Source organism: Mytilus galloprovincialis, chromosome 5, assembly GCF_965363235.1.
Source record: "Mytilus galloprovincialis chromosome 5, xbMytGall1.hap1.1, whole genome shotgun sequence".
Classification (NCBI taxonomy): domain Eukaryota; kingdom Metazoa; phylum Mollusca; class Bivalvia; order Mytilida; family Mytilidae; genus Mytilus; species Mytilus galloprovincialis.
Genome location: NC_134842.1, coordinates 7,809,107 through 7,822,051, shown reverse-complemented (window position 1 = coordinate 7,822,051; position 12,945 = coordinate 7,809,107). Strand labels below are relative to the sequence as shown.

The following is a 12,945-nucleotide window of genomic DNA, read 5'->3' as shown; positions in this document are numbered from 1 at the left end:
TATTTAACTAAATATAAATAAAGATTGATACTATAAAATATCGACTTTTGAAAACTTTCCTTTTAAATATAAAAATCAATTTAAGGCAGTTTAAATGAATTTGGCTATCATTTGAAGGTATTTTGTCATATAGTTCTTCAACAGTTTCGGTACTTATACATTGTACATCCTCGGATTTCAAATGTTTGGCTTTGAGCGTTCCTGATGAAGGTAAATCCAGAAAAGCGCGTTGGACAAAAATGTTGGACGCATTGAAATTATTAAACGTGTTGTTTTAAATATTTCAAACAGTAAACGTTATCTTTATAATCAAAATATATATATGTCAAAAACCACTGATATTTTCAAATAGGCACACAGTTGTATACCCGGTTAAATTATGGAAATTAATGCCAAAAAATAGGATGTCGCATGAAAGAGTACATGAACAGTATAAATGAGGATATTACAGATAAGAAAACACAGATAAAAGCAAAACTATACTGATGTTCATAAAATCAAGCTAGTAACTGCGTTCGCTCTCAGGTCTGAATTTAGTGTCTTTTTGTTGTTGGTAGTGCAAATAATCGTCCACACACCTTCTGTGTTTTTGCTAGATGTATTCCTATGTCTATACATCTGATAGGTTAATGTAAAAAAGAAGATGTGGTATGATTGCCAATGAGACAACACTCCACACAGATATCAACTACCAGGTACGGCATTCAACAATGAGCAAAGTTCAAAACGCATAGTCAGCTATAGAAACCTTTTACAACAGATTTTTTACAGTTCGTTTTTATGTTGTACTGTTACACCACCGTTCCATATTAGGTGAACTGTTAGGATCCCGCTAACATGTTAAACCCCGCCGAATTCTGTATATAGGTGCGTGTCCCAAGTCAGGAGTTTGTCATTCAGTGGTTGCCGTTTGTTGCTGTGCTACATATTTGGTTTTTCGTTCATTTTGTTTTGTATATCAGTTAGGCTGTAGTTTCTTGTTTGATTTGTTTTACATTTGTCTTTTCGGGGCTTTTTAAAGCTGACTATCCAGTATAACCTGTTAAGATGAAGATGAAAAAAAGTTATTAAAGGAAAAGAAAACGCATTCGTAGTATTCGTCAGTAAATAACCTGAGTAAGGCGCATTATGGACCGAACATTATCTAGGTTTAATTACCAAATTAAGGTGTTGAAATCTATTCTTTGGGGTAGACATTCTTCGTATTTCGAAAAATACAGTATTTATAGGTTAATTTATAATTTAATTAGTCAATGTCATGAATAGATCAATTCAACACAAGCCTGCAAGCTGATGAAGCGATGATAATATAGGGGAGGATACACCAATTATCAGTGGTATCGACCAAGTGGTTGTCAAAATCTCATAAAAAATACCAGGCGTAATATATTACATGTCCAATGCATGTTTTGAAGGAATAGACATGTAAACGATTTTAGTTATCTTACATGTATCGGTAACAATTAAACATTCTATTTTAATATGTTCGTCTGTTCATTCCTGTCACGTAGTGTTGTCATTTTAGCGGTATTATGATATTGCCAAATAAGATGGAAGTTTGGCTAGCCATAAAACCAGGTGTAATCCACCATATTTTCTTATATTGTCCTGTATCAAGTCAGGAATAGTCCATTTCTATGTATGTTGGCGTTTGTTTATGTTGCAGTTTAGTGTATCTGTTGTTCTTTTGCTTTCATCTTATAGTTGATGTGTTTCTTTCGGGTTTAGTTTGCAAATCTGATAAGTTTTCGCATAATTGATGTATTACTATTGAACTTCGGTATGCTACTGTTGCCTTTATCAAATGAATTTATTTTGGAGTTTTATTTACTGCAACTTTTGTACCGCTTATATTGGACATTAAGTATGACTGACTGTTGTACAATGATATATAAGTATTGCCAAGATAGATACAGGGAATATGAATCTACGAATGATTTTTTTTAAGACTTGAAATACATTTATTCAAAATCACCTGAACATAATTTACCTTGTACAACCCAGGGAAGTATATACAAGGGGTCCTGTGTTCACAATGATCCATTGTCCAGGGATAAACGAAGGACTCTATAATAAAATCTATTTTGTATTTTTTTCATTCATAAGTTATACATTCATATTAATTACACAGACACAGTTTGCGTATAAATGATTTATATCAATCTACAGTAAATAAAATAGATCAAAAGTCCTCAAAAAACACACTACAATCTTCACAATAATTTACCTTTACTTATAATTGACATTTAATTTTTTGTACTTTTATCACCTGGATTACAATGTGTCGGTCAGTGATTTTATAGGTCACATGCTCCACATTGTACATTCTATATTTCGATTGTTGGATGTATGATGTTCTAAAAAGGAAAGGAAAGTAAGTACAAATTGATAAGTCACTTACTAATGTATAAGATTTAAGTTTTATTTCAGCTGCAACATTTTCTTTTTTGGAAGCTAATGATTTATCCATAGATTCAATTAAATTGCCCAGTTCCCGTTTTGCATATAATATCAATTGACAAGAAGTAAAACTTTTAGACTGATATTTGATTATATTCCAACATTTCCAAAATAACCCATTTAACTGTATTAGTTATGACATTATACTTTTTTTGTAATCGTACATTCCTAGTAAGATAAGTTCTTCGCTCAATGGAATATATACTGCGTTATTAAGTACATTATATTTTTAAGCGCATGAAAAATATGTTCCCAAACCACCATTATAATGTTACAGCTGTGAATAAGTTGTGTGAGAGTTTCATTTTCTGTTTTACAAAAATTGCATTTACCATTATTTAATTTGCCGATTCTAAATAGATTTTGCTCCGTATAGATAATGTTATGAACAATTTTCCAGCTAATTTGATTTGCTTTCCTAGAGGACATACTTTTATTTAAATTTACCCAGATCTTTTTCCACGGTAATTCCGAATTATACTGAACATTTCATTTTATTTGACAGTTTGGAACTATATCTAAATTTAACGAATATTGGATGAATTTCAAAGATATCTCACTTGGGATTACTACTTTATTCCGTTTATCTACGAATATCTGAAAGATGAATGTAATGCATTTGTTTGATAAAGTGTGTGTACGGTCTAGTATTTATAAACCGTTAGATTTTAGTTGTACATCCAACAAGCGAAGACCTTCTTTTACAAAATATAGATTTTGTGTATTTTCCTTGTACATGCTGCTTGATTCTCAATATGCTAGATTCAACTCTAAATATTGAGATTAAACTCTAATAAACAGCGTCAATCAGCTTTTGTGTCAAAGAATTAAAGAATTAGAGTGGCTCGATAAAATCGATAGTGATACAGTATTGTCTGCAAAAGTGTACAAATAAAACACCCGTGAAATGTTTAGTTGTATTTATTTTTATATGTCTTCATCAATTCATTGACTACTTAACATATCCTAAAACGAAACCAATCATTTTATATTACTTGGATTATTTGTATATACTTCTACAATGAGATTGTGAGTTTTTAGTATCTTGTTATATTCAATAAAAAGTACAATCACAAAAATACTGAACTTAGAGGAAAATCTAATCGGAAAGTCCATAATCATATGGCAAAATCAAATAACAAAACACATGAAAACGAATGGACTGCCATATTTCTGACTTGGTACAGGCATTTTCAAATGTAGGAATGGTGGATTAAACCTGGTTTGATAGCGCCAACCCTCTCACTTTGATGACAGTCTCATCAAATTCCGTTATATTTACAATGATGCGTGAACTAAACAGACATAATAAATAAAATAGTCAAAATATGGTAAAACTCGTAATAAATAATAAAAAAAAATAAGACAAAGGTTATCTGTGTGAACTTTTTTAAGCACCTGTCTTCAAACTAAACAAACTATAAATATAATGGTCGATATGCGTATAAACATTCATTTATTATTCAACAGAACAATCTTACCTTTTCGGAGGTTAACACTTTATTTCGATTCAGGTAATCATGTAACTACTATCAAGGTAGAAATATAAAACGAGTATTTGTTTAAACAGATTGGTCTTCCCCAAAGATAACCACATTACTTCGTTTTTTTTTAATTAGGTAGGTTATAAGACAACATCTATTGAACAGATGTGATCAGTGCATACAGATAACTAGAATAAAATTCCCCTTAAAAAACCTCAAAAAGCACCTAAAACATTTCACTGGATTAACCCTGAACGATCAAATAAGAAAAAAAAAAAAATACTTGATTACCTCAGAAGCTATAAAAACTGTCTTGCATAGTCGTTTCCTTGTCGACAAATTCGGTCTCGCTTCGTTAAGAGTTAAATCGATTCTTTTAGCTTCTGTTTTTTTTGTTTTTTTTTTTTTGTTTTTCGTGTTGTTTTCGAAGATTAAAAAATATCATTGAACAATGTAATTCTGTAATTTTTTAGGTATATTTTACCTTTCACAAAAATAGTTATATAACGTCTAACCCGCTGTACTGTATTTATGTGCACCTGTCAGATGCTTGTTTTCAGTTGTCGTTTGTTGATGTAGTTCATGAGTGTTTCTCGTCTGTCAGTTTGTTATAAGATAGATATCCTGTTTGAATGGATTTACACTAGTCAGTTCTGGGCCTTTTATAGATTGATATTCGATGTGAGCAAGATACCGTGTTGAAGTCCGTAATTTGACCATTAATTGTTATCTGTTTACACATTGTGACTTGGATCGAGAGTTGTGTCATTGGCACTTAAACCACATCTTCTTTCGTTCTATATGGGCACTTTTTTTTACACTTTTTGTGCTACGATAAAATGCCGACACCAGGTGAAAAAAGACGATTGTTTTTTTAAGGTGTTCCGTTTGTTGATACAGTTATGTTTAAAAGTTTTTATGTTCTTCATCTGGTTGAATTTACATAGGAGTTTTGCATTTCCGTTAAATGCATCTATTTGAAATATAGTATCTTGTAATTTTCTATTATAACTTATAGTTTGCATGAAAGACGATTAGAAAGCTTAGAAAATAATTAATATTGTTAGCTGATCGATTTTATGAATAAACGATGAAACTAATCGTAGAACTATCAACAACACAATTTGGTGCAAAAAAGACAATTATAACAATGTCCTTGCAAATATTATTTGTTTTGTGCATTGATTTTGTATATAATGGGCAGTTTAAAGCCACATCTAGCATTCTGCACGGTCGTGGTCACTTATAATCGTGATTATCGATGGTTATTTCTCAATTAATTTACTGTTACTAAACTTGTGGAACATTGTACATTTCACAGTTGAAAATGCAATGCGTTCTCTAATTTGATACATATAACACACATGCAAACTAAAATTTTACTCTTTAATAGTCTTCTGTTGGTGGTCCATAACCATACCGATGTTTAGATATTCATGATATTTTCGCGTAGATCACTTTTTTGTCAAAGTAGTTTTGTTAGAGAAAAAAATTAGAAACTGCTTGGACGAGTATAGTGAAAATGATTCTATAAAGATTGAGATTGAATGTTAGTTAAATAAAAGAGGGGAGAAAGATACCAGAGGGACAGTCAAACTCATAGATCGAAAATTAACTGACAATGCCTTGGTTTAAAAAAAGACAAACAGACAAATAATAGTACACAAGACACAATATCTACAAACAAGAGAATAAGCAAAACGAAACCAACCAAAATTCTGGGGGTGATCTCAGGTGATCTGGAAGGGTAAGCAGATCTGTAAGCGCGTTACTGATTGTTATATAATAGGGTGCCTGTCGATGTTTGAATTTTTCGCTATTGTTCTGCGGTTTGCATGTTGTGTCGAAAATACTATTTTGGTTTTGTTTGTGAGTTTCTCTTGTGAATGTGATTGGTGTTTTTGTGATGTATGTTTGTCACGTAGTGCAGTCATTTTAACGATATTGATTTTTTAAATTGTCATAAAGTGGGCTGTTTGTCTAGCCATTAACAAGATTCAACCCACCACAAGTCCAGCAAGTCCAGAATTGGCAGTTGTTATTAAATAAAAATCATATTAAATAAATCATTTCTATAAAATTTGACATTTGTATTTGTTGCACTTCAGTGTTCTTGTTATTTCTTTGTTTTTCCTATTGTAGTTGGTGTGTTTCCCTCGGTTTTAGTTTGCAGCCCGGATTTTTTTCTCTCAATCAATTTAAGACATTTGAAACACTACTGTTGGTTAGGGTTTGGGCTAGGGTTTGGGTTAGGGTGAAAGTTATTTCATTCGAAGATATTTCAGGATTATTTTTATTGAATAATTATAATTATTTTACTACTTATAATAAATCAGGTTCACATTAAGAGTGGAAAAGTCTCACCTACCTATTCATTATCATGCAAGCAGGTAACGTTGTTGGATCAATTAATCACGGACCAAAAGTTAGTTTATTTTATTTGTTGTCTTTGAAGCGTTTTTCCGAAATTTAGATAGTACTTATTGTCATTTAAAACAAATAAATGGACATGGACGCATAGTGAACGACGGGTTTATGTTTTATTTTTTATTTTTGCATATTCCAAATTTCCTTTGAAGGTTAAAAAACCCAGTTCTTTTACCTGAACACCATTTAATAATCATTTTTTTAATAATTGTAGAGTACACATTATTGTTCAGCTCTGTACTATAATCCTTGCAATACGTACGAAAGGTTTTGATTATGAATGTTCATTTACAACAATCGTTATAATATGGAGCGGTCTGGTTTGCTCTACAGTATCGTATCATCACATTAGTAACTATTTGAGTAATCTGTTCTTCCTATCGTAATACACCAGGGTCAAATAAAGTTTCCAAAGATTATTCATTCCTTTCTTTTGATCATTCATTGTTGAACACATGATCTGTTTAATAAAATATCAGTTATTTATTTATAACCCTGTATTTCTTGTCTGAAATCATAAAAAAAAATGCTTGCTTTGGTTAAACTTTACAATGCTTATGCTGAAGAATATGTACTAACAAATAAAAGGAAATACATTTTAAGGTGGTACATAACACTACAAGGAGATAACTCTGTAAAATCAGCAGAACGTTTTAATGACGTTGTGTTCATAAGGGAATATTAAGCTTCTCAATGATCAAAATAAGTGTTTGTCAAACTGCTATATAACCAGTGTAATTTTTCTGATAAAACGGTTGGTTAAAATTTTTATATTTTTGTCAAAGGGTAAAAGTAAATACTTTGTCAAAATTTTAAGAAAATTAAACGAACCAAACTAATTTTAGTTAAAGTGTTGGGTACCACCTTAAGAGATTTAAACAAATACGGAACAAGAAGATGGAAAGATATGTGATAGATCAGTTGTTGTTCACAAAACTGCAATCAAAAGCTTTCAAATTTGGCTCAAGGGATTTCTTAGTCCCGGAATTGTCAGGGAAAAAGGTTCTCCTAATCCGACTCGAATATATTCAAAATGTTGTAACCACAATTACACATTTTTTTCTCGCAATGGGAACTCTCATGAATAAAAGAATGAAAATGATACTATAGGTATTCATACTCGTAAATCGAAAACAACCTGACAAGCAATAATGGCAAAAAACGATATACGAGTAAAAACAAATAAATGTAGATTAAACTCAACACAACAAACTAAAGACTTCACAGCTTAAAGTTCCCAAAATATCAAAAGTGATCTCATGTGCTCCTTTTCCATATGTGACACCAATCGTGTTGCTCAAATAAGTGCAAAGCCGTGGAAAACTAATCTTTGTGCATACAAACGGTATCTTTTTTAAAATGTCAAAATAAGGTATGTGCATATCTCCTATAGAAATCAAGTTATTTAATGTAATTTTGTAGTGAACATGTATGAAAAACTAATAAGCATGACTCTAATAAAATCTGATATCAAAAGAAACTTCAAATGATATAAGGAAAAACAACATACCATCAAAATAATATAATTGAATAAAAAACCAACATAACGTTTTTGTGCTTTTTGTATCATTTTTTAAGTGATTAAGATGATAACACAATGTTGACTGTTGTACCCCTATTTTTTACCTTTTTACCTGTTATTCCTGTTTTTTTTTCACGCATCGTTGTCAAAATGTGAAGAAAAAGTGAGATATTTAGCTAGCTATAAAACCAGGTTAAGGTGTGTACCAAGTCAGGATTATGTACAGTTGTTATCCATTCGTTTGATGTGTTTAAGCTTTACATTTTACCATTTGATTAGGGACATTCCGTTTTGAATTTTTCTCGGAGTTCACTTTTTTTGTGATTTTACTTTTTACACCAACTACTGATAAGATGACGGACTTTTTTTTACAGAAAAATTGCATTTAGATCGCAGGTACCTTGGATCATATTAATTGATTTGTACAAGTTTTTTGAATTTCAAATTGTCGGTTTAGAACGTTTTGCTAATTTCATCAATACACTGGACATTTTACAAGACAAATTGGCTTAGAAAAATACTTTTCAGTTAACCATTTCCTTTTAATTAAACTTATTGTAAACTAAATTTAGGATAATATTTTGAACTACGAATCAACCGGTTGTGACCAATCATGTTTTTTTTTAAATAAATAAAAAGATATTGCACAACAATTTTGTAAGGGAATTGAATTCAGTTTAATCTTTACCTCTTATATTTTCTGCAATTATTTACAAACATCTTTCCCCAAACGGCAGTCAGGAGATACATTACTAAAATGCCTGTGCACCAAATGATAACTTCTGTAAATAAGTCATGTAAACATATGCATAATATACACGTGTTATCATATATTATATGTGTTATAATCAGGAATTATTTGATCAATAACTATTTTTGACACATTTGTAGATTGGCAAGTCTGTTAGGTAAGTATACATTTATACGTGTAAACATCTTTTGTTATTTTAATTTTGTTTGGCAGAATGCTAAGCAAAAATCCAACTACAAATAAGATTTGGACCAGACCTACGCCCGTAGGCTACGGTGTATGAATAATTTCTGTTTGGATTTTAATAGTAAGTAGTGCATACAGTTTGCTTGGATATATTATATAGTTAATTGATCTCCGGCTCTGTTTGATGATTGCTGTCATGTGAAAAACATCGAAATTACCGACTGATTAACGAATAAAGTGGTGGGTGATAAGTAAACAATACAAAAACACGTTGACCTGCAAAAAAATCTGTGAAAAATTATCTCATTGGTAAATATCTATCATTTATCGTTTTTTTTTTTATAAATATACAACCAGTAAACTTGACTGGTTAAAATTTTCAAAGTGCAAAATATATTGTCAACACTACAACACGTTTACTTTGGAAATGATTGAAATATACCAACTGTAATAGTTTTCATTCGGCAAATATCCCATGACTGCTGGTTTCTCCGTTGAAAATGTTACCATCGTTGATGTCTCCGACGTTAAAGGAAGTATACTTGATGTTAATTGAGTGAGTTCGATATTTGACTCCATCGTCGCTGAACTTGACGCTGTTTCTGGTAACGTCTCTGTTGATGCGGGTTGGTTTGAAAGCTGAAGTATTGTATTTGACGAGCTGAAATGGTCTGATTTTAAATCGGTTGTCTGAGGAACATACATATTTTGGAAGAACGTTGTAAAAGTTTCTGTTGTTCTTGAAATCAGTTTGGTCACAGGGTTCTTTGATTGATTCATATTTAAAGACGAATACGAAGGAGAGTAAAACAATTTGATTGGTCTATAAATGTTTGTCTTATCATCAATACTTGAATCAAACTGTGAATTATCGTAGAAAAGTCCCTTTATATATGACGTTGTTTGCAGTGACGACTGAAGCCCCGTGTAATAGCTCACAGATTTTTCTCTTTCAAGTTTGAAACTATATTCGCTGTAAAAAGTATTCAGTGAATACCTTGTCGAGGGATATTTTGAAACTGTCGAAGTCACCAATACTATGTTTGATGAGGTGTCGTTATTATATGGTTTCACTATCTTTGTTACAATATTGACCGATGTGTCATCAATTTGCTGTAAGAATGTAGATGTAGTTTCTACTTTAATGTCTTTTAGAGTTGACTCGAGCTGTGTGATGGTGAAGACAACCTTCCCATTTGTAACAGAAAGTTGTGTGTCCTTTAACGTTGTATATGAACGTATAGAAAAACCTCGTGACGTTGGCGATGTTTTGAACAATACATTTTCTGGACTAGAAATGTGTGTAGTGGGGAATAATGTTGGAAACTGTCGTGTTACTGATGATGATACTATATGTACTTTTGATTGTGGTGTGAAACAGTCATCATATTTGCGAACGCAGTTCTCTGCCAGACATCTCAATAACTCTTCCGGACATGGTGTAGTAATTGTACCTGTTATGAAGAAGATTTTGGTTTAAGAGGGAGTCATTTAAAAAGAAATTAGAAGCGACATTTTCAATTTATATTGAGAAAACAAAATACGATTTAAGTAAAGTTTCAGCTTCAGCACCATCATAAGTCAATCGTTTCGATCTATCGACATTTTTTAATAAAGCAATTGGGGCAATGTGGTTGTAAGGCCTAAGTACTTCATTTACCCTAACACTAACCTGGATGCACCGAGGATCTGAGTTAAAACCTCGCACATGCCAGATACGCTCGAATCGAAGTTAAATCGAATAAGATTGTTGCGGGTCTCTCCGGCATGCAAAACCAAGACAAACTCGTCTCTACGAAAAAGACGGTCGCGAGGAATATGGCATTAAATAAAAACAATCAATCAACTAAACAACTATATTTTGTAATGTCAAACAATTTATTGTACAACAAAACTGCAAATTCTTTCTTAGGCTCGCCTTAGACAAATTAAGTAAAAATTGTTAATTTGTTGTTCCAATAAGATTTGCCTATAAACTAGTAAAATTATGAAATAGCTTATATCTGTACTTGATTGTGCTAATGTTTACTCGACCAGTCTGAATTGGTCTGAAATTTACATGATATCACTCGACAGTAATCATAACCATGAAGTCTGATCTTGGTCTCGAACAGTACTTGACGATTTTATAGGTGGCTGAACCACTCTTGACTAAGTCTAAACCATGCTCGACATTGTTTGAACCATACCCGACCAAATTTTAAACAACCTAGAACTTTTTTTTACATATCTTTTGTCTTTCATCAAATCATAAATTTTATTTAGTGATTATTCCCGATGGTTAAAAATCGAAAATGTATTCTATATAGGATTGAAACCAAAATTTTGCAATAACCAAAATATTATCATCAACACTTTATTCATCGACACGTATAGGTATATTACCTCTAAAATGAAAATAAACAAGTTAATTAGGTAAATGATTTCTGTTTGGATTAGAAAGTATCATGTAAGGTTTTGGTTAATTGTTTGAATTTTTATTTACATAATTGAGTTCTCATGGCATTACATGTGTGATGTTCAGTAGTTGTTGTTTATTGATGTGTTTCATAAGTGTTTCTCCTTTCTCATCTATTTTTGCATAGATTATAGTGTTGGTTTTCCCGTTTGAATGGTATTACATCAGTAATTTTTTGGGGCCTTTATAGCTTACTGTTCGGTGTGAGCCAATGCATCGTGTTGAAAACCGTTCTTTGACCTATAACGGTTTACTTTTATAAGTTGTGACACCGATCGAGAGTTGTCTCATTGGCACTCAAACCACAACTTCTTTATATCTATGTACATACAAATACTAGAATAATTAGCATTTTTCAGATATTTATTGTAAGTAACTGGATAAATGTTCACTGAAAAAAACACTAACTAGAAACTGGTAAAAATTGGAAAAGGACAGACATTCAAAAGAGAAAAAAATCATAAATGTAATTGGATTAAAAATCACAGGTCAAAAATCTACAAATGATTCGTTTATAATTGTTTGACTATATTAGGAAAATATCTTAAAATAATTACTTTTTATTACATCTTTGAATGTAACAGTTAATTAAGGAATGTGTTTATAAGCGCTGATAGATAAAGATGTATCAAATTTTAATCATGTTAAGGATACATATTTCTTTAACAATATAATTCATTTAAGTACCAAACAAATTTAAAGACATGACATACAAGAAGCACCTTAATCAGGTTAAACTACCTCAGTATATGTTTTTTTTACATGTATAAAAAAAACAATAATTTAAGCTTGTAATCTATTAGCAAACTTTATGAGAGAAAGGGTCAGACCAGACATAACAGTTATGTCTATATCTTTCTTTGTGGTAAGAGTCTTTGGTTTATGAAAAGGAGCTGGTTTCGACGGAATAGTCATAGCTTTCTTAAACATTTTATTTCATGTACCCCCCCCCCCCCCACAAAAAAAAAGAACAACAACAAATTATGGTAGTATCTTTTATCTTTTATATATAATCAATCTATCATTATTGATTATTAACTTTTGAATTGTTCATTCCCTTGGATCGTCTTAACTTGTTTAATATTTTACGATATTTCTACACATTGATTCTACACTATGCTATGTTATAAATGTTCTTTGTTAAAACATCTGATACCTGAACTTACAGTTTAATTCATCAGAATTGTCACCGCACTCAAAACTATTATCGCATCGAAATTGTAAGTGAACACATTGTCCATTGGTACACTGAAATTGATCATTTTTACATGATTCTACTGCTAATATATACAAAAGCAATGACCAGGAGTTGTACCTTTTCATCTGTACTAAAAAATATAACAAAAGAACATAATGCAATTTATTACATGTAATAAAGATACAAGTTAAATTACTTTAAATGGATGGTACACTTTAAATTTTGCTTTTTCTATGTTTCAAATACTCATACAAAACGATAAGGTTTCATATATTTGAGATGAAACATTTACAATAATATTTGTATTACCTCTCAAATAGTTAATATTGCCCAAACGTAAATGTATTTCAGAAATATGTTTGTGTATATACATGTACTTTTTAAACATTATAAGTGAAGACATTGCTGATCAATATATTATTATAAAATTTAAGCGATGTGTGAATCAATATAAAAATA

General features: G+C 31.1%; 1 long non-coding RNA gene across 3 annotated transcripts; it reads right to left on the bottom strand.

Moving 5' to 3' along the window:
- Positions 1-6,518: 6,518 nt before the first annotated feature.
- Positions 6,519-10,278, bottom strand: LOC143074295 (uncharacterized). Of its 3 annotated transcripts, none has more exons than XR_012977776.1 (4): positions 10,081-10,278; positions 9,277-9,469; positions 8,582-8,675; positions 6,521-6,879 (listed from the first exon to the last, which is right to left on the bottom strand). It is a non-coding gene; the product is annotated as an uncharacterized LOC143074295 (long non-coding RNA). The 3 variants fall into 3 exon arrangements; XR_012977777.1 differs by having other exon boundaries at positions 10,190-10,278; XR_012977775.1 differs by lacking the exon at positions 10,081-10,278 and having other exon boundaries at positions 6,519-6,879; positions 9,277-10,050.
- Positions 10,279-12,945: the final 2,667 nt, after the last annotated feature.